The 23,358-nt window shown below is 39.2% G+C and overlaps 1 pseudogene; it reads left to right on the top strand.

Moving 5' to 3' along the window:
* Nucleotides 1-12,975: 12,975 nt before the first annotated feature.
* On the top strand, nt 12,976-17,845 carry LOC138071765 (importin subunit alpha-1 pseudogene; annotated as a pseudogene).
* Nucleotides 17,846-23,358: the final 5,513 nt, after the last annotated feature.

Below are 23,358 nucleotides of genomic sequence, written 5' to 3'. Positions count from 1 at the left end.
TTCTAGGAGTTTATGGTTTCAGGTCTCACATTCAAGTCTTTAATCTATTTTGAGTTAACTTTTGTGTATGTGCAAAATAATGGTCCAGTTTCATTATTTTGCATGTGGTTGTCCAGTTTTTGCAACATCATTTATTTAAGAGACTGTCCCTCCTCCATTGTATATTATTGGCTCCTATGTTGTAAATTAATTGACCATATATGCCTGGGTTTATTTCTGGGCTACCTAATCTATTCAACTGATCTGTGTGTCAATTTGAAATTTCAAACTGTATATCAGTTTGAAATAGAGCAGAATAGATAGCCCAGAAAAAAACCCATCACAGAACATGATGCTGCCAGCTTTTGGTTTTTCCTCAAGATTCCTTTGGCTATTCAGAGAAAGACCATTTAATTTTTAAAGATCAACAACACCAAAAGCATAAATTAAAGTACAAGAAAAAACTTTTGATAAATATGATTTAATTAAAGATTTTAAATTTATTTTCTCCCACAGTAGTTAAGCATGCCTTTTAAATGAATAAGAGCTGAGGAAAATTAGCATGTGCATCATTCAGGATTAGAGGAGCCAACATGCAAAATCTCTAAAAAGATGAAGTTTGACCAGGTCATGTATAAAATCCTTTCATGCTTTGACATTGTGTAGGATATGACAATGGTAATGAACCCATCAAAGTAGTAGATGCTCAAGAAACTCTTATACGCATTAGGTAAAATTTATTAAGTGTTTGAGTTTGTGGCATAGGCTGTAAATGCTGAAGAAATTCAGATAGAAGGTTTGCAGAAACAGAAAGTAAAGGGTTGGAATACTAAGAATATAATTTCTGTGTTCAACTATGAGTTTTGGGATAAATTTTTGAGATGGTTCCCAAAGCCCTTAAAGAAGGGTCATTAATTGTATTACTTATTTTTGTGATTTTTTTTATTCTTGGTATTTTTATACTTGATTGGTGAGAGAGATAAGGGAAAGGGAAAGGAAGAAATATAACTTACATTTATGAAGAGCCTTCCATATGATAAGAAGCACATATATACTATCATATTTAACCTTCACAACAATCACCAGAAGTGTGTAAGTCAGTATTATTACTCCTATTTTTAACATATTAAAAAAAAAGTCTGGTCAATTCCCAGAGTTCATTTTTGTAGTATAAAAACAGATCCAGAAATAAAACCTAGATCTTATTAAATCCAAAACCCTTACTCCTTCTACTACTATGCCACTTCGAGTTAGCATGCTTTCTGAAGACCGTCTTCTCACATTATTTCAATGTGAATAACAAGAAGAATTCTCAGATAAGATTTTAGAGTTTAGGGACTCATTCACATAGAACTTTTGTTCAATAAGCTGTATTCAAAACCTTTGGTACCTTCAGTGTACTACCTGAACTTCATCTTGAGCTCTGAAGATCCTTTTATACAGAACAGATTCATTCTCCAAGTTCTCCCAATATTACTTATACATCACAAAAGAAAAATTAAAATGGAGAATTCCCTGGTGGTCCAGTGGTTAGGACTCCATGCTTCCACTGCAGGGGCCCATGTTTGATTCCTGGCTGGGGAACTAAAATCCCACAAGCCATGCAGTGCAGTCAAAAAAACAGAGAGAGAGAGAGAGAGAGAGAGAGAGAGAGAGAGAATTCAAATGGCTCTCAAACCTAGAGGGAACATAAAATCACTCATAATTTGATAAAATCAAATTAAAACCACACTGAGATACTATTTCTCAACTCTCAGACTGACAAAAATTTTAAAGTATGACAACAGATTCTGTTTCTTAGGTTGTAGGAAAACAAGTACTCTGATATATCACTGATGGGAATTCCAATTGGTACAACTTTTATGGAATGAAATCTGACAATATCTTAGAAAACCATACATGACTTTTAATTTGACTGATCAACCTTACTCCTAAGAATGTAATCTGAAGATAAACTTCCAACAACATAAAAATATGTATGTGCCAGGTTGTTTATTCCAACATCCTTTTGCAATAGCAAAATACTGGGAAACAACCTAAATATTCACACATAGGAGAGTGGTCAAATAAACTGTGGTATACCTAAACAATGAAGAACTGCATTAGTTATACATTTCAGTGAAATAAATAACCACAATTTTTGTGGCTTTAAAACCACATGTTTATTGCTTCAAGTTTTCTCTGAGCCAGAAATCTTGGCATGTTTTAGCTGAGTCTTCTGCTTTAGAGATTCTCATAATATGCAATCAAGGTGTTGGCCAGGACTGGGACTTATTTGAAGCTAAACTGGGGAAAGATCCACCTCTAAGCTTATATGATTGTTGGAAGGACTCAGATCCTTCTGGATTCAGCTTTTCGCTAATTGTCAACTGGAATTTGTCCTTAGCAACTATAGGGTTATGATAAATTTTTGCTATGTGGGCCTCTCCATACAGTGGCTTCCTTCATTAAAGCCAGCAAGGTAGAGACTCAATGTAGTCTTCTGAAAGATAGTCATTACAATCTTATTCAACATAATCATAGATGTAACATCCTATCACTTTTGCCATATTCCACTGGTTAGAGGCAAGTCATAAATAATGTCCACATTTGAGTGAAGGGAATTATGCAAGGGCATGAGCATTAGGAGACAGAGATCATTGAGTACCTTCGGAGTCTATCTTGTCAGAAGTACTATGTAGTTGTAAAAAAAAGTATGAGAGCACTTCTTATTCAAGATGGCAGAGTAGAAGGACGTGTACACATCTCCTGTGAGAGCACCAAAATTGCAACTAGCTATTGAACAATCATCAACAGAAGGATTCTGGAACCTACCAAAAATAGATACCCCACATCCAAAGACAAAGATTAAGCTGCAGTGAGACAGTAAGAGGCATGCAAACACAATAAAATCTAATCCCATACCACCCAGGTGGGTGACCCACAAACTGGAGAACAAGAATACCAAAGAAGTTCTCTCACTGTTGTGAAAATCCTGAGCCTCACATCAGGCTTCTCAGCTTCGAGATCTGGCAAAGAGACTGGGACTCGCCAGCGAATCTGACGTTGAAGGCCAATAGGATTTGATTACAGGATTTTTACAGGACTGGGGGAAAACAGAGACTCCATTCTTGGAGGACACAAAAAACTCTTGTGCACACCAAGGCCCAGGAGAAAGGAGCAGTGACCTCAAGGAAGACTGAACCAGATCTACCTGCTAGTGTTGGAGAATCTCCTGTGGAGGTGTGAGTAATCAGTGACTCACTGCAGGGACCATTGGCACTAACAACAAGCAGTTCTGGAAGGGGCCCCTTGGCATAAGTTCTCTTGGAGGTTGACATTAACCCTATCTTAGAGTTCAAAGACCCCAGGGCTGGTTGGTCTCAGGTCAAACAACTAACAGGGAGGGAGTGCAACTCCCCCATCAGCAGATACTTGGATTAAAGTTTTATTGAGCATGGCCCTGCCCACCAGAGAAAGACCCAATTTTTCCCACTGCCCGTCCCTCCCATCAGGAAGCTTAGACAAGATTCTTAGCCTCCTCCATCAGAGGGCAGACAGAAGCAGCAAAAAGAACAACTCGCAGTGGCTAGAATGAAAACCACATTACAAAACATTAATCAGAATGAAACAACAGGGGGTTATGTCCCAGATAAAGGGACAAGATAAAACTGTAGAAAAACAACTAAATGAAGTGGAGATAGGCAACCATCCAGGAAAAGAATTCAGAATAATGATTGTGAGGATTATCCAGGATCTCAGAAACAGAATGGAGAAGATGCAAGAAATGTCTACCAAAGACTAAGAAGAAGTAAAGAACAAACAGAGATGAATAACACACTAGAAGGAATCAATAGCAGAATAACTGAGGCCAAAGAATGGAAGTGACCTGGAGGACAGAATGATGGAAATCACTGCTGCAGAACAGAATACAGAAAAAAGAAAAAGAAAAAAAAATAACAGAAGACAGCCTCAGAAACTTCTGGGACAACATTAAACACACCAACATTTGCATTATAGGGATCTTAGCAGGAAAAGAAAGAGAAAGGACCTGAGAAAATACTTGAAGAGATAATAGCTGAAAACTTCCCAAACATGGGAAAGGAAATAATCAACCAAGTCCAGGAAGCACAGAGTCCCAGGCAGGATAAACCCAAGGAGGAACACATGGAGACACATAGTAATCAAAATGATGAAAATAAAAGACAAAGATAAAATATTTGAAGAAATAAGGAGAAAAGGACAAATAATATACAAGGGAACTCCCATAAGGTTATCAGCTGATTTCTCAACAGAAACTCTACAAGAGAGAAGGGAATGACATGATATAGTTAAAGTGCTGAAACAGAAGAAACTACAACCAAGAATACTCTACCCAGCAAGACTCCCCTTCAGATTTGACAGAAAAATAAAATACTTTCCAGACAAGTAAATGTGGAGAGAATCTACCAAACTAGTTTAACGACAAATGCTAAAGGAATTTCTCTGGGCAGGAAACACAATAGAAGGAAAAGACCTACACAAAATAAACCCAAAACAATTAAGAATATGGTAATAGGATCATACATATCGGTAATTACCTTATATGTAAATGGGTGAAACGCACCAACCAAAAGACATAGACTGGCTTGATGGATGGAAACGTGCATGTATGCACTTCCACTTACCACATCACTCTACTTAACCCTCCAAACTGTATGTAATTATTTTATATTGTTAGGTTAATCACGTCTCCATTATGGCTTGCAACTGTTGTTCAGTGGCTAAATCATGTCTGACTCTTTTGCAGCCCAATGGACTGCAGCATGCCAGGCTCCTCTGTCCTTTACTGTCTCCAAGATTTTCCTGAAATTTATGTCATTGAGTCAGTGATGCTATACAAAAATCTCATTCTCTGCCACCCCCTTCTCCTTTTGCCTTCAATCTTTCCTAGTATCACGATCTTTTCCAATGAGTTGGCTCGTGACATCAGATGGCCAAGATATCGAGCTTCAGCTTTAGCATCAGTCCTTCCAATGAATATTCAGGACTGATTTCCTTTAGGATGGACTGGTTGGATCTCCTTGCAGTCCAAGGGACTCTCAAGAGTCTTTTCCAACATCACAGTTCAAAAGCATCAATTCTTCAGTGCTCAGCTTTCTTTATAGTCCACTCTCACATCCATACACGACTACTGGAAAAACCATAGCCTTGACTAGAGAGTCCTTTATTGGCAAAGTAATGTCTCTGCTTTTAAATGTGCTGTCTAGATTCATCATAAGTTTTCTTCCAAGGAGTAAGCGTCTTCTAATTTCATGGCTGCAGTCACCATCTGCAGTCACCAGTGATTTTGGAGCCCCCCAAATAAAGTCTGTCACTGTTTCCACTGTTTCTCCATCTATTTGCCATGCAGTGATGGGACCAGATGCCATAATCTTAGTTTTCTGAATGTTGAGTTTTAAGCCAACTTTTGCACTCTCCTCTTTCACTTTCATCAAGAGGCTTTTTAGTTCTTCTTCACTTTCTGCCATAAGGGTGGTATCATCTGCATATCTGAGGTTATTGTTATTTCTCTCGGCAATCTTGATTCCAGCTTGTGCTTCATCCAGCCCAGCGTTTTGCTTTTTCAGTCTACTATATCCTTCTACTTCTCTGTAATCATTCTATTAATTATTGAGAGCTTGGTATTGAAACTCGAACTGAAAATCTTAATTTACCTACTTAAAAATATAATTGGAATATATAGTGGAACTATGGGGCTTACCAGGTGGAGCTAGTAGTAAAGAATTTATCTGCCAATGTAGGAGATACATGACATGTCTTCAATCGCTGGGTTGGGTAGATCCCCTAGAGTAGGAAATTGGCCCCAACTCCAGTATTCTTGCCTGGAAAATTCCATGGGCTGAAGAGCTTGGTGGGCTACAGTCACTGAGGTTACAAAGAGCTGGACATGACTGAGCACTACTACTATTATAGTGGAACTATATGTAACCTTGTTCTGTATTTTTCAAGTCTCCTGTAAATGTGTTATCATACTTTCATAATTTAAAAAATGAAAAAGAAAGAGAAAAAAAGAAAGTATGAGAAATTTATGAGCTGATTTGGCATGATTTCCAATCTATGAACTGACTTGGCATGATTTAAGTGAATAAAGCAATGTATAAAAGAGTATCTATATTACCCTATGTGAAAAAAAGGAAATGGAAGAAAATCCATGTGTATTTGCTCATCTGTAAAAAAGAAATGCAGGAAGAATAAACCAGAAACTAAACAGAGTTAACAACATGGGGTGGTTGTGAAAAGGGGACAGAATGGGAAAGTTGGAATCAAATAGTAAGACTGAGGGAGGAATGATCCTTATCTGAGTATGCCTTTTTGTGTAACTTTGACTCTTAGTACTATAGTAATGTTTCACATACCTAAAAAATAAGTAAATTGAATAAAAACAATAAGTGTACATGACTATATTAAAATGCATTATAAAATCGCAATATAACTGAAACAGGTGGGAAAGAAAAGAACTAACATAAGTATTATGGATTGAATTATGTCTCTCCAAAAAGCTATGTTGAAGGACTAACCCCCAGTATCTTAGAACATAACTTTATTTGGAAACAGTTTCTTAAAACAGGTAATCAAATTAAAATGAGGTCATTCATTTGAACTCTAATGCAATATGACTGATGCACTTATAAAAAGGGGAAATTTGGACATAGAGACAAATACACACAGAAGGAAGACAATATGAAGAGATAAAGACAAAGGAAGAGTACTATGTGAAGATAAAGACAGAGATTGGAGTAATGCATCTAAAAGTCAAAGATTGCTAGGAAAGTGTCAGAAGCTAGGAGAAAGCTATGGAAAAGATTATACTTCACAACTCTAAGAAGGAACCAGCTTTGTTGACACTGTTATTTTGGACCTCTAGACTGTAGAACTGTAAAATAATAAATTTCAATTTTAAGCCAGTTTTTGTACATTGTTACAGAAGCCCTAGAAACTAATACAGCAAGTAACTTTGGAAATTAGACACTGTAAGACTAAATACAAAAAAAGTTATATACAAATACTGTAATATACTTTGTAACTTTGTTTCTTACAGAGAAGAAAGAGATAATTATAGTTAGAATTCTTACAGCTAGAAGGAGTTACAAATATAGATTCAGTTCAGTTCAGTTTAGTCACTCACTCGTGTCCGACTCTTTGCAACCCCATGAATCGCAGCATGCCAGGCCTCCCTGTCCATCACCAACTCCCGGAGTTGACCCAGATTCACATCCATCGAGTCAGTGATGCCATCCAGCCATCTCATCCTTTGTCGTCCCCTTCTCCTCCTGCCCCCCATCCCTCCCAGCATCAGAGTCTTTTCCAATGAGTCAACTCTTCGCATGAGGTGGCCAAAGTACTGGAGTTTCAGCTTAGTATCAGTCCTTCCAAAGACGTCCCAGGGCTGATCTCCCTCAGAATGGAATGGTTGGATCTCCTTGCAGTCCAAGGGACTGTCAAGAGTCTTCTCCAACACCACAGTTCAAAAGCTTCAATTCTTTGGCACTCAGCCTTCTTCACATTCCAACTCTCACATCCATACATGACTACTGGAAAAACCATTTATTACCAACCTAGATAGCATATTCAAAAGCAGAGACATTACTTTGCCGACAAACATAGATAGAGGGGAGGTAAGAATGAACAAAATATGAGGGACTGGAATCAGAGATGTCAGTATGAACTCATGCTTTTAAAGATAATAGACATATGCATAGAAATGAATGAAAATGAAAACACAACAACCCAAAACCTGTGGGATACTGTAAAAGCAGTGCTAAGGGGAAAGTTCATAGCAATACAGGCATACCTCAAGAAACAAGAAAAAAGTTAAATAAATAACCTACTCTACACCTAAAGCAACTAGAAAAGGAAGAAATGGAGAACCCCAGGGTTAGTAGAAGGAAAGAAATCTTAAAAATTAGGGCAGAAATAAATGCAAAAGGAACAAAAGAGACCATAGCAAAAATCAACAAAGCCAAAAGCTGGTTCTTTGAAAGGATAAATAAAATTGACAAACCATTAGCCAGACTCATCAAGAAACAAAGGGAGAAAAATCAAATCAATAAAATTAGAAATGAAAATGGAGAGATCACAACAGACAACACAGAAATACAAGGGATCATAAGAGACTACTATCAGCAATTATATGCCAATAAAATGGACAACGTGGAAGAAATTGACAAATTCTTAGAAAAGCATAAGTTTCCAATACTGAACCAGGAAGAAATACAAAATCTTAACAGACCCATCACAAGCACAGAAATTTAAACTGTAATCAGAAATCTTCCAGCAAACAAAAGCCAGGTCCAGACAGCTTCACAGCTGAATTCAAAACTTTCGAGAAGAGATAACACCTATCCTACTCAAACTCTTCCAGAAAATTGCAGAGGAAGGTAAACTTCCAAACTCATTCTATGAGGCCACCATCACCCTAATACCAAACCTGACAAAGATGGCACAGGAAAAGAAAACTACAGGCCAATACCACTGATGAACATAGATGCAAAAATCCTTAACAAAATTCTAGCAATCGGAATCCAACAACACATTAAAAAGATCATACACCATGACCACGTGGGCTTTTATTCCAGAGATGCAAGGATTCTTGAATATCTGCAAATCAATCAATGTAATACACTACATTAACAAATTGAAAAATAAAAGCCATATGATTATCTCAGTAGATGCAGAGAAAGCCTTTGACGAAATTCAACATCCGTTTATGACAAAAACTCTCCAGAAAACAGGCATAGAAAGAACATACCACAACATAATAAAAGCTATATACGACAAACCCACAGCAAACATTATCCTCAATGGTGAAAAACTGAAGCCATTTCCCCTAAAGTCGGGAACAAGACAAGGGTGCCCACTTTCATCACTACTATTCAACATAGTTCTGGAAGTTTTGGCCACAGCAATCAGAACAGAAGAAGAAATAAAAGGAATCCAAATTGGAAGAGAAGTAAAACTCTCACTGTTTGCAGACGACATGATCCTCTACATAGAAAACCCTAGAGCTAATCAATGAATATGGTAAAGTTGCAGGGTATAAAATCAACACACAGAAATCCCTTGCATTCCTATACACTAACAATGAGAAAGCAGAAAGAGAAATTAAGGAAACAATTCCATTCACCATTGCAACAAAAATAATAAAATACTTAGGAATATATCTACCTAAAGAAACTGAAGACCTATATATAGAAAACTATAAAACACTGGTGAAAGAAATCAAAGAGGACACCAATAGATGGAGAAATATACCATATTCATGGATCGGAAGAATCAATATAGTGAAAATGAGGATACTACCCAAAACAATCTACAGATTCAACGGAATCCCTATCAAGCTACCAGCGGTATTTTTCACAGAGCTAGAACAAATAATTTCACAGTTTGTATGGAAATACAAAAAACCTTGAATAGCCAAAGCAATTTTGAGAAAGAAAAATGGAACTGGAGGAATCAACCTGCCTGACTTCAGGCTCTACTACAAAGTCACAGTCATCAAGACAGTATGGTACTGGCACAAAGACAGAAATATAGATCAATGGAACAAAACAGAAAGCCCAGAGATAAATCCACACACCTATGGACACCTTATCTTCGACAAAAGAGGCAAGAATATACAATGGATTAAAGACAATCTCTTTAACAAGTGGTGCTGGGAAAACTGGTCAACCACTTGTAAAAGAATGAAACTAGATCACTTTCTGACACCATACACAAAAATAAACTCAAGATGGATTAAAGATCTAAATGTAAGTCAGAAACTATAAAACTCCTAGAGGAGAACATAGGCAAAACACTTTCCGATATAAATCACAGCAGTATCCTCTATGACTCACCTCCCAGAATACTGGATATAAAAGCAAAAATAAACAAATGGGATCTAATTAAACTTAAAAGCTTCTTCACAACAAAGGAAACTATAAACAAGATGAAAAGAGAGCCTTTGGAATGGGAGAAAATAATAGCAAATGAAGCAACTGACAAACAACTAATCTCAAAAATATACAAGCAACTCATGCAGCTCAATTCCAGAAAAATAAACGACCCAATCAAAAAATGGGCCAAAGAACTAAATAGAGATTTCTCCAAAGAAGACATACGGATGGCTAACAAACACATGAAAAGATGCTCAACATCACTCATTATCAGAGAAATGCAAATCAAAACCACAATGAGGTACCATTTCACCCCAGTCAGAATGGCTAGTATCCAAAAGTCTACAAGCAATAAATGCTGGAGAGGCTGTGGAGAAAAGGGAACCCTCTTATACTGTTGGTGGGAATGCAAACTAGTATAGCCACTATGGAGAACAGTGTGGAGATTCCTTAAAAAACTGAAAATAGAACTGCCATATGACCCAGCAATCCCACTGTTGGGCATACAAACCAAGGAAACCAGAATTGAAAGAGACATGTGTACCCCAATGTTCATTGCAGCACTGTTTATAATAGTCAGGACATGGAAGCAACCTAGTTGTCCATCAGCAGACAAATGGATAAGAAAGCTGTGGTACATATACACAATGGAGTGTTACTCAGCCATTAAAAAGAATATATTTGAATCAGTTCTAATGAGGTGGATGAAACTGGAGCCGATTATACAGAGTGAAGTCAGCCAGAAAGAAAAACACCAATACAGTATACTAACACATATTATGGAATTTAGAAAGATGTTAATGATAACCATTTATGCGACACAGCAAAAGAGACACCGATGTATAGAACAGTCTTTTGGACTCTGTGAGAGAGGGAGAGGGTGGGATGATTTGGGAGAATGGCATTGAAACATGTATATCATATAAGAAATGAATCGCCAGTCTAGGTTTGATGCAGGATACAGGATGCTTGGGGCTGGTGCACTGGGATGACCCAGAGGGATGGTATGGGGAGGGAGGTGGAATGGGGGTTCAGGATCGGGAACACATATACACCCGTGGCGGATTCATATTGATGTATGGCAAAACCAATACAATATTGTAAAAAATAAAAATAAAATAAAATAAAATAATAAAGATAATAGTTCAATATAGATGTTTGTATTAGTATACATACATATCTTTCCTAGCTGTGTACACTGAGACAGCCCAGGAGTAATAAAATTCCATTAGAAGCAAGCATACCTAGAGCCCAAATACTGGTTTCTAAATAATACTATCCCAGAAAATGAACTGAACTTCTTAAAGAAGTGGTTGATTTCAGGACTGGAGCAGCAGAGATATAAGTACCCAGGGTACCAGGGTACTTATCTGGGTACCCAGAAAATAAGGACATATTGAAATAGAATGGGGCACTATTGAAGGGACAGGGAGCCAACCCAAAGGAGTTCTTAAGGCCAAAGCTAGAACCATTTGAGCAACAAAATAAATAATGGCAGTACTGAATTATCAATCCATAATATGAATGAGTCCATACTGATATAAACAATTAAATATTCAAATAAATAAGTAAGTGGGAGAAGGGGAGACATCTTCCTTACAAAATAATTTCAATTAATAAAAGCAGAAGAAATAAGAGAAATATAAAAATCACAAGTAGGCAAATATCACAGTAATAATTGTTGTAGACAAGACACATTGATGCATGCTAAAATTAGCAGGTGAAAGTTTGAGGAGAAATAAGACATTTTCATAGTCTCAAGGTATCTGTATAATAAACACACCAAGTGTGTTTATTTTTACAGTGAAAGTTCGTACATTTTCAGTGGAGAAACCCAGGAGATGTCATCGCTACCAAGAGACTGGGAATATCCCCAGGAAACTGTTGTTCAGTTGCTCAGTCGTGTCTGACTCTTTGCTAACCCGAGGACTAGCACGCCAGGGTTCCCTGTCCTTCACATCTCCCAGGGCTTGCTCGAACTCATGTCCACCAAGTTGGTGATGCCATCCAACCATCTCATCCTCTGTTGTCCCCTTCTCCTCCTGCGTTAATCTTTCCCATCATCAGGATCTTTTCAAATGAGTCAGTTCTTCTCATGAGGAGGGCCAAGTAATAGAGCTTCAGCTTCAGCATCAGTCCTTCCAGTGAATATTAAGGACTGATTTACTTCAGGATTGACTGGTTTGATCTTGCAGTCCAAGGGACTCTCAAGAGTCTTCTCCAACAGCACAGTTCAAAAGCATCAGTTCTTTGGCACTCAGCCTTATTCATGGTCCAACTCTCAAATCCATACATGACTACTGGAAAAATCATAGCTTTGACTATACAGATCTTTGTAATCAAATTCATGTCTTTGCTTTTCAATATACTGTCTAGGTTCGTCATAGCTTTCCTTCCAAGGAGCAGGCGTCTTTTAATTTCATCGCTGCAGTCACTGTCCACAGTTATTTTGGAGCCCAAGAAAATAAAGTATGCCAGTGTTTCTATTGTTTCCCCATATATTTGCTATGAGGTGATGGGACTGGATGCCATGATCTTAGTTTTCTGAATGTTGAGCTTTAAGCCAACTGTTTCATTATTCTCTTTCACTTTCATCAAGAGGCTCTTGAGTTCCTCTTCATTTGTCTACCATAAGGGTGGTGTCATCTGTATATCTGAGGTTACTGATATTTCTCCCAACAATCTTGCTTCCAGCTTGGGCTTCATTCAGCCTGGCATTTCACATGATGTACTCTGTATAGAAGTTATATAGGAAGGGTAACAATATACAGCCTTGATATACTCCTTTCCCAATTTTGGACCAGTTTATTTTTCCATGTCTGGTTCTAACTGTTGATTCTTGACCTGCATACAGATTTTTCAGGAGGCAGGTAAGGTGCTCTGGTACTTCCATCTCTTTAAGAATGTTCCACAGTTTGTTGTGATCCACTAGTCAAAGTTTTAGCATAGTCAATGAAGCAGAAGTAGATGTTTTTCTGGAATTATCTTGCTTTTTCTATGATGCAACGGATGTTGGCAATTTGGTGTCTAGTTCCTCTGCCTTTTCTAAATGCAGCATGAACATCTGGAAGTTCTTGGTTCATGACTGTTGAAGCTTAGCATGGAGAATTTGACCATTACTTTCCTAGCGTGTGAGATGAGGGCAATTGTGAGGTAGTTTGAACATTCTTTGGTATTGCTTTTGTTAGAGATTGGAATGAAAACTGACCTTTTCCAGTCCTGTGGCTACTGCTGAGTTTCCCAAATTTGCTGGCATATTGAGTACTGCACTTTAGCAGCAGCACCTTTTAGGGTTTGAATTAGCTTAGCTGGAATTCCATCACCTCCACTAGCTTTGTTCCTAGTGATGCTTCCTGAGGCCTACTTGATTTCACCGTCCAAGATATCTAGCTCTAGGTGAATGATCATACCATCGTGGTTATCTGGGTCAATAAGATCTTTTTTGTATAGTTCTTCTGTGTATTCTTGCCACCTCTTCTTAATATCTTCTGCTTCTGTTAGGTCCATACCATTTATGTCCTTTACCGAGCCTATCTTTGCATTAAATGTTCCCTTGTTATCTCTAATTTTCTTGAAGAGATCTCTAGTCTTTCCCATTCTGTTTTTTTCCTCAATTTCTTTGCATTGATTGCTAAGGAAGGCTTTCTTTCTCTCCTTGCTATTCTTTGGAACTCTGCATTCAGATGCTTATATCTTTCCTTTTCTACTTTGCCTTTCACTTCTCTTCTTTTCTCAGCTATTTGTAAGACCCTCAGACAACCATGTTGAACTTTCCTATTTCTTTTTTTGGGGATGATCTTGACCACTTCCTCCTGTATAAGGGTAAAGTGGTTTTCCCTACTTTCTTCAATTTAAGTCTGAATTTGGCAATAAGGAGTTCATGATCTGAGCCACACTCAGCTCCTGGTCTTGTTTTTGCTGACTGTATAGAGCTTCTCCATCTTTGGCTGCAAAGAATATAATCAATCTGTTTTTGGTGTTGACCATCTAGTGATGTCTATGTGTAGAGTCTTCTCTTGTGTTGTTGGAAGGGCGTGTTTTCTATGACCAGTGCGTTCTCTTGGAAAAACTCTGTTAGCCTTTGCTCTGCTTCACTTTGTACTCCAAGGCCAAACTTTCCTGTTACTCCAGGTATCTCTTGACTTACTGCTTTTGCATTCCAGTCACCTATAATGAAAAGGACATCTTTTTTTTTGGTGGTAGTTCTAGAAGGTCTTGTAGAGCCTCATAGAACTGTTCAACTTCAGCTTTTTTCGCATTAGTGATTGGGACATAGGCTTGGATTACTGTGATATTGCTTGGTTTGCCTTATATAAGTTACAGGTATGCAATATAGGAAGCATCACTATGAACAAAGCTAGTGGAAGTGATGGAATTCCAGTTGAAATATTTCAAATCCTGAAAAATGACTCTGTGAAAGTGCTGCACTCAATATGCCAGCAAATTTGGGAAACTCAGCAGTGGCCACAGGACTGGAAAGGTTCAGTTTTCATTCCAATCCCAAAGAAAGGCAATGCCAAAGAATGCTCAAACTACTGCACAACTGCACTCATCTCACACACTAGTAAAGTAATGCTCAAAATTCTCCAAGCCAGGCTTCAGCAATACATGAACTGTGAACTTTCAAATGTTCAAGCTGGATTTAGAAAATGCAGAGGAACCAGAGATCAAATTGCCAACATCTGCTGGATCATCAAAAGAGCAAGAGAGTTCTAGATAAACATCTATTTCTGCTTTATTGACTATGCCAAAGCCTTTGACTGTGTGGATCACAACAAATTGTGGAAAATTCTGAAAGAGATGGGAATACCAGACCACCTGATCTGCCTCTTGAGATATTTGTATGCAGGCCAGGAAGCAACAGTTAGAGCTGGACATGGAACAATAGACTGGTTCCAAATAGGAACAGGAGTACGTCAAGGCTGTATATTATCACCTTGCTTATTTAACTTCTATGCAGAGTACATCATGAGAAAGGCTGGGCTGGAGGAAGCACAAGCTGGAATCAAGATTTCTGGGAGAAATATCAATAACCTCAGATATGCAGATGACACCAACCTTATGGCAGAAAGTGAAGAGGACCTAAATAGTCTCTTGATGAAAGTGAAAGAGGAGAGTGAAAAAGTTGGCTTAAAGCTCAACATTCAGAAAACTAAGGTCATGGCATCTGGCCCCATCACTTCATGGGAAATAGATGGAGAAACAGTGGAAATAGTGTCCCACTTTATTTCGGGGGGCTCCAAAATCACTGCAGTTGGCGATTGCAGCCATGAAATTAAAAGACGCTTACTCCTTGGAAGGAAAGTTATGACCAACCTAGATAGCATATTCAAAAGCAGAGACATTACTTTGCCAACAAAGGTCCATCTAGTCAAGGCTATGGTTTTTCCAGTAGTCATGTATGGATGTGAGAGTTGGACTGTGAAGAAAGCTGAGCGCCGAAGTATTGATGCTTTAGAACAGTGGTGTTGGAGAAGACTCTTGAGAGTCCCTTGGACTGCAAGGAGATCCAACCAGTCCATTCTAAAAGAGATTGGTCCTGGGTGTTCTTTGGAAGGACTGATGCTAAAGCTGAAACTCCAGTACTTTGGCTACCTCATGCGAAGAGTTGACTCATTGGAAAAGACTGATGCTGGGAGGGATTGAGGGCAGGAGGAGAAGGGGATGACAGAGGATGAGATGACTTGATGACATACCTGATTCAATGGACGTGAGTCTGAGTGAACTCCAGGAGCTGGTGATGCACAAGGAGACCTGGCATGCTGCGATTCATGGGGTCACAAGGAGTTGAACACGACTGAGCAACTGAACTGAACTGAACTGAACTGAACTGATATTCCCTGTGTTGCACAATATATCCTTGTATTTTTTTAATGAAAATATTTAAGTTTTTAATCCATTTTGAGTTGACTTTTGTGTGTGGTGTAAGATAATGCTCCCATTTAATTCTGTTCTATGTGAATATCTAGACTTCCCAGCACTATCTGCTGAAGAGACAATCCTTTCTCCATTATATATCCTTGGCATCTTTCTCAATATGTTGTTCTCCATGTAAGTTTGGGTTTATTTCTTCACTCTTCTGTTCCACTCGTCTATATTTCTGTCTTTATGACAGTACCATACTTTTTTTTTTTTTTTTGTACCTTCATAATGAATTTTGAAATCAAGAAGTGTGATGCCTTCAGAGCTTCTTTCTTTCTAGGATTGGCTTGGCTATTTATGTTCCTTTTTGACTCCATATGAATTGTAAAATTGTTTTTTCTATTTCTCTAAAAATGTCTTTGGGTGGTGGACGTTTAGAGGCAGCAGACCCTGCAGCTTGTGCACCGCCTCCAGTGGATGCTTGAGCCTGCTGTGTAGCTTTCTCCCTTTGTCTCATAATCATGTCCACAATGAGAATGCTAATTCACCGGCTCCCTGCCTCAACAGATTCAAGAACAAAGGGAAAGACAGTACAGAAATGAGGTGTCACCTAACAGAAGTTAATGTGGAGCTAAGGAAAGCTAAGAAGGATGACCAGATGCTGAAAAGGAGAAATGTCAGCTCCTTTCCTGATGATGCTACTTCTCCACTGCAGGAAAACTGCAACAACCAGGGCACTGTAAATTGGTCTGTTGATGATATTGTCAAAGGCATAAACAGCAACAATTTGGAAAGCCAGCTCCAAGCTACTCAAGCTGCTATGAAACTGCTTTCTGGGGAAAAACAGCCCCCTGTTGACAACATAATCTGGGCTGCTTTGATTCCAAAATTTGTGTCCTTCTTGGGAAGAACTGATTGTAGTCCCATTCAGTTCGAATCTGCTTGGGCCCTCACTAACATAGCTTCTGGGACATCAGATCAGACCAAGGCTGTGGTAGATGGAGGTGCTATCCCATCATTCATTTCGCTGTTGGCATCTCCCCATGCTCACATCAGTGAACAAGCTGTATGGGCTCTAAGAAACATTGCAGGTGATGGTTCAGTTTTCTGAGACTTGGTTATCAAGTATGGTGCAGTAGATCCGCTATTGGCACTTCTAGCTGTCCCTGATATATCATCTCTAGCATGTGGTTACTTACTTAATCTTACTTGGATGCTTTCAAATCTTTGTCGCAATAAGAATCCTGCACCCCCCTTAAAGGCTATTGAGCAGATTCTTCCTACTTTAGTTCATCTCCTGTATCACGATGACCCAGAAATATTAGCTGATACCTGCTGGGCTATTTCCTACCTTGCTGATGGTCCAAATGAGTGGATTGAAATGGTTGTGAAAACTGGCGTTGTACCCCAACTTCTGAAGCTTTTCTCGGCTACTGAATTGCCAACTGTGACTCCTGCGCTCAGAGCCATAGGAAATATTGTCACTGGGACAGATGAACAAACACAGGTTGTAATAGATGCAGGAGTATTTGCCATGTTTCCAAGCCTGCTGACAAACTCCAAAACTAATATTCAGAAGGAAGCTACATGGATAATGTCAAATATCACAGCTGGCCGCCAGGACCAGATACAACAAGTTATGAATCATGGATTAGTCCCGTTCCTTGTTGGCCTTCTCTCAAAGGCAGACTTTAAGACACAAAAGGAAGCCACATGGGCTGTGAACAACTATACAAGTGGTAGAACTGTTGAGCAGATCGTGTACCTTGTTCATTGTGGCATAATAGAACCATTGATGAACCTCCTAACTGCAAAAGATACCAAAATTGTTCTGGTTATTCTGGATGCCATTTCAAATATCTTTTGGGCTGCTGAGAAACTAGGTGAAACTGAGAAACTTAGTATAATGATTGAAGAATGTGGAGGTTTGGACAAAATTGGAGCTCTACAAAACCATGAAAATGAGTCTGTACAAAGCTTCATTAAACTTGATCAAGAAGTATTTCTCTGTAGAGGAAGAGGAAGATCAAAATGTTGTGTCAGAAACTACCTCTGAAGGCTATACATTCCAAGTGCAGGATGGCTCTGCTGGGATGTTTAACTTTTAGATGTACATCTGAGGCTTAAAGTTGTTTGTTGTGTACTATGTTTGGTATAAGTTTGTTTTACTGTTTCTCTACTAAGGACTCTTTTTAAATGTGGTTTGTTATTGTAGCACTTTTTACAACAAAACTATACTTGAACAGTTCCAAATTGTACATACTGTATGAAGCTTCTCTCAATGGGTTTCTTATTTCTATGTGGAATTTCATATTTTGCAGTGTCCTGTAAATAAAGATTAAATTCCACCCTTTTCAAAAAATAAATAAATAAAATGTCTTTGGATTTTTGATATTGCATCAAGTCTGCAGATTTCTTTGGGGAGAAACATTTTAACATTTTAACAATATTAATTTGCAATCCATGAACACAATTCATCTTTCCATTTGCTTGAGTCCTGTTTAATCACTTTCAGCAATATTTTGTTGTTTTCAGTATATGAGTCTTTCACCTCTTTGGTTAAATTTATTTCTAAAAAAAATTTTTTTAGTGGTACTATGACACAAAATGATTATTTTTCTAATTTCCTTTTCAGATAGTTTTTCACTAATGTATATAAATGCAAATGACTTTTGTTTGTTGATTTTGTACTCTGTGCTTGTGTGGAAGCTCAGTTGGTTCAGTCATGTCTGACTCTTTGCGACCCTATGAACTACAGCCCACCAGGCTCCTCTATCCATTGGATTCTCCAGGCAAAAATACTGGAATGGGCTACCACGCCCTCCTTCAGGGCATCTTCCTGACCCAGGGATTGAACCCACATCTCCTACATTGCAGGCAGATTCTTTACCAAAGAATCACTGGGGAAGCCCCTTTGCATCCTATAACTTTAGTTAATTCATTTTTAGTTCTAATAATTTTTTTAAATGATGTTTTTGGGGTTTTATATATATACACACACACACACACACACACACACACACACACACACACATATATATATATATATATATATATATAAGATCATGCCATTTTGCAAAAAGAGTTAGTTTTGCTTCCTACTTTCCAATTTGGATAACTTGTATTTCTTTTTTGCCTAATTACTGTGGCTAGGACTTCCAATACTGTGTTAAATGGAAATAGTGAGAGGTGAGCATCCTTGTCTTAATCCTGCTTTTAAAGGAAAAACGTTCAGCTTTTTACCATTGTGTATGATGTTATCTGTAGGTTTTTCATATGTAATCTTTATTATGTAGAGGTATCTTCCATTTGCTCCTAGTTTGCTGGAAGTTTTTAAGATGAAACTGTTGAATTTTGACAACTGCTTTTTCTCCATCTATTGATACGGTCTTGTGGTGTTATCTTCTGTTCTTTGGATGTTGATGTATTATTTGAGTTTATTACATGGAACCACCCTCATATTCCAGGGATAAATCCCACTTGGTCATGGTATATGAACCTTTTAGTTTGCAGATATCATAGCTACCACTCCTATCCACTATAGAACATGTGGACAAAAAAGCCAAACTCTCTGCTTCCTCCTGGATAGGGAAACAGTCAAGCTGTATGTACAATGCCCCCAACTTCTCCAAGACCCCCATCCAGAGTACTTACCTCTGTCCTGCCAGTCTCAGCTGGGTCCACCACAGTAAGCAGCCTGGGGGAGAATGGAAATGGAAGCTTGGGCTGGCAGACACCATAGGTCACTCTGCTGGCTCATCACAAATTGACCTGACAAAACCACAGGTGCCACCTTCTCCTTGGGGAGTCATAGGGTTGATAGACAATCCCAGAATCTGGCTGGGTTGATTGGTAGGAGTTGTATCCTGTACAAGTTAGTGTGAAGACCAGGAGAGGTGTCTACTTTGTCCAATGCAAAGATATGAACATGCAGAGAGAGACAATAAAAATGAAAACTCAATCAAAGATGTTCCAAGCAAAGGAACAAGATCAATCTACAAAAATCAACCCAAATGAAAGGATGTGATATGATTTACCTGACAGAAAATTCAAAATAGGTGTCATTAAAATGCTCACTGAGGTCAAGAGAATTGTAAGCGAGAATTGCAACAAAGAGATAGAAAATATTTTTTTAAAGCCAAATACAAATTAAGGAGCTAAGGATTGTAATAATTAGGTTAAAAAAATCATAATAGGGGTTCAACAACAAACTAGATCAAACAAAAAAAAGGATCAGTAAACTTCAAGACAATTCATTAGAAATAACCCAATCAGAGTAACAAGAATAAAAATGAAAAAAGTAAAGGGACTTATGGAAAACCATTAAGACATCCAATATAAACACTATGGAAGTTCCAAAAGGAGAAAAGAGAAAGGACCAGAAACCTTATTCAAAGTAATAATGAGTGAAAAAAGCCCCATATCTTGAGAAGGAAACAGATATCCAGATGTAAAAGTAGCCAAATCATCAAATAAGATGAATCCCCTAAAATCCACAACGAGACACTTAATAATCAAGTTGTCAAAAGTCAAAACAAAGAGAAAGGGGCGGTCCTAAGATGGCAGAGGAATAGGACGGGGAGACCACTTTCTCCCCCACAAATTCATCAAAAGAACATTTAAATGCTGAGCAATTCCACAAAATAACTCCTGATTGCTGGCAGAAGACATCAGGCACCCCAAAAGGCAGCCCATTGTCTTCGAATGGAGGTAGGACAAAATGTAAAATATAAAAAGAGACAAAAGAGGTAGGGATGGAGATCCATCCCAGGAAGGGAGTCTTAAAAAAGAGAAGTTTCCAAACACCAGAAAACACTCTCACTGGTGGGTCTGTGGTGAGTCTTGGAATCTCAAAGGGCAACATAACTGGGAGGAAAAATAAATAAATAAATAATAAAACCCCACACATTATGTGCCTACTGGCAACTCCCAGGGGAGAAGCAGCCCAGATGCTCACATCCACCACTTGCAAGAGGAGGCTGGACGGGGAGGCGCGGGCTGCATTGCTTAGGGTAAGGACTGGGCCTGAATGCCCTGAGGGCAATCTGAGGGAACTAACTTGAGACAGCAACCCAAACTATGGGATAGCCAGAGAGAGGAAAAAAAAAAAGAGAGAGAGAGAGAGAGAGAGAACAATCCTGAGAAAAGCCCTAAGACAATGCCAGGCCCACTCACAGAACAAAGGACTCAGCAGAGCTAGCTAGCTGCAGACTGGCCCATCCCCCACTGGAGACAGGCAGGCGAGGGCAGACAGAGCCAGAAGGCAGCAATTGTGGTCCCAGAGAGGTAACCTCTACCAAACTGCAAGCAGGCTTCATTGCAAACAAAGACTTTTTGGAATTCTGGACGGTTGACATTCTCTGGGTGGGTCACAGCCAGAGATCAGCTCCCCAGAAGAGACACATGGCACACCTAAGAAGGTGCACCAGTTGTACACCCAGAAAACCAAGTGGCTGGGATCGGGGAGGCGATAAGACGCCTCCCCCACCTGGGGTGACTGTGTTCACCAAACACCTGGGCACCTGAGCTGCTCGGACTTGGGAAGGGCACAAAACGCAGGCCCAACCGAGTATATGCCTTTGTAGAGTACCCGAAAACCTCAACCTCAGCGGCTTAGACCTGGGAAGTGCACGAAACCCAGGGCCCACCTCAGACAGTTCCCAGCAGAGCAACCTAGAGCTTGAGAAGTGTAGACCTTGAAAGCACACACACCATGAGCGAGCGGGGGCAAACCCAGTGCAGCTGAAACACTGCGAGCACTCCCCACACACGCCAGTGATACTTGTTTGCGGTGTTCCTCCCTCCTCACAGCATGACTGAACAAGTGAGCCTAAAAAAGTGACCACCATCGCCCCCTTGTGTCAGGGCGGAAATTAGACACTGAAGAGACCCGCAAACAGAAGCTAAAATAAACAGAGGGAACCACATTGGAAGTGACAGGTGCAACACATTAAAACCCTGTAGTTAGCACTGACTACATAGGAAGGGGCCTATAGATCTTGAGAAGTATAAGCTGGATCAAGGAATTATCTGAAAATGAACTGAACCCATACTGTCCACAACAGCTCCAGAGAAAGTCCTAGATGTATTTTTACTATTATCATTTTTAAATTAAAATTGTTTTAAAATTTTAAGTCCTCTATTACTCTTTTAATTTTCATTTTTATAACCTACAATTACCTTCCCCCCAAAAACCTTATTTTTAAAGCAAACTTCATATATATATTATAATTTTTGTGACTTTGTTTTGTTTTTTTAATATTGTATTTTTGAGACTCTAACCTGCACTCTTGGAGAAGACAATGGCAACCCACTCCAGTACTCTTGCCTGGAGAATTCTAGGGATGGCAGAGCCTGGTGGGCTGCCATCTATGGGGTCACACAGAGTTGGACATGACTGAAGTGACTTAGCAGCAGCAGCAACCTCTACTCTAGATTTTTAATCTTTGATTTTTGGTATTTGTTATCAATTTTGTACCTTTAAGAACCCAATCTTCAGTACCCATTTTTATTTGAGAGTGAGATTACTGGCTTGATTGTTCTTCCCCCTTTGGACTCTCCTTTTTCTCCACCAGGTCGCCTCTATCTCCTCCCTCCCCCTTCTCTTCTCTACCCAACTCTGTGAATCTCTTTATGTGTTCTGGGCTGTGGAGAATGCTTAGGAAACTGATTACTGACTGGATCTGTCTTTCTCCTTTTGATTCCCCCTTTTCCCCTTCTTGCCACCTCTGTCTCCTTCCTCCCTCTTCTCTTCTCTGTGTAACTCTGAACATCTCTGAGCGATCCAGACTGTGGAGAGCACATAGGGAAGTGATTACTGGCTAGCTGGCTTTCTCCCTGTTTGATACCCTCTCTTCTCATCCTGGTCACTTCTATCTCTGTCCTCCCTCTTCTCTTCTCCATGTAACACTGTGAACCTCTCTGGGTGTCCCTCACTGTGGAGAAACTTTTCATCATTAACCAAGATATTTTATCATTGGTGCTGTATAGATGGAGAAGTCTTGAGACTACTGTAAGAATAAGACTGAAAACCAGAGGCAGGAGGCTTAAGTCCCAAACCTGAGAACACCAGAGTACTCCTGACTCCAGGGAACATTAGTCGATAAGAGCTCATCAAAAGCCTCTATATCTACACTGAAACCAAGCACCACCCAAGAGCCAAAAAGTTCCAGAGCAAGACATACCATGCAAATTCTCCATCAACACAGGAACATAGCCCTGAGCTTTAATGTACAGGCTGCCCAAAGTCACACCAAACCCACTGACATCTCAAAACTCACTACGGGACACTTCATTGCACCCAGAGAGAAGAAATCCAGCTTCACCCCTCAAAACACCAACACAAGCTTCCCTAACCAGGAAACCTTGAAGAGCCACCCATCCAAACCCACCCACAGTGAGGAACCTCCAAAATAAAAAGGAACCACAAAATGCCAGAATACCAAAAGGCCACCCCCAAACAAGATAAAAAGGCAGAGAAATACTCAGCAGGTAAGTGAACAGAACAAATGCCCACCAAACCGAAGAAATGAGGAAGAGTTAGGGAATCAACCAGATAAAGAATTCAGAATAATGATAGTGAAAATGATCCAAAATCTTGAAAACAAAATGGAGTTACAGA

The sequence above is a fragment of the Capricornis sumatraensis genome, chromosome X, assembly GCF_032405125.1.
Source record: "Capricornis sumatraensis isolate serow.1 chromosome X, serow.2, whole genome shotgun sequence".
In the NCBI taxonomy this organism is placed as follows: domain Eukaryota; kingdom Metazoa; phylum Chordata; class Mammalia; order Artiodactyla; family Bovidae; genus Capricornis; species Capricornis sumatraensis.
This window is presented reverse-complemented; position numbering and strand designations above follow the sequence as displayed.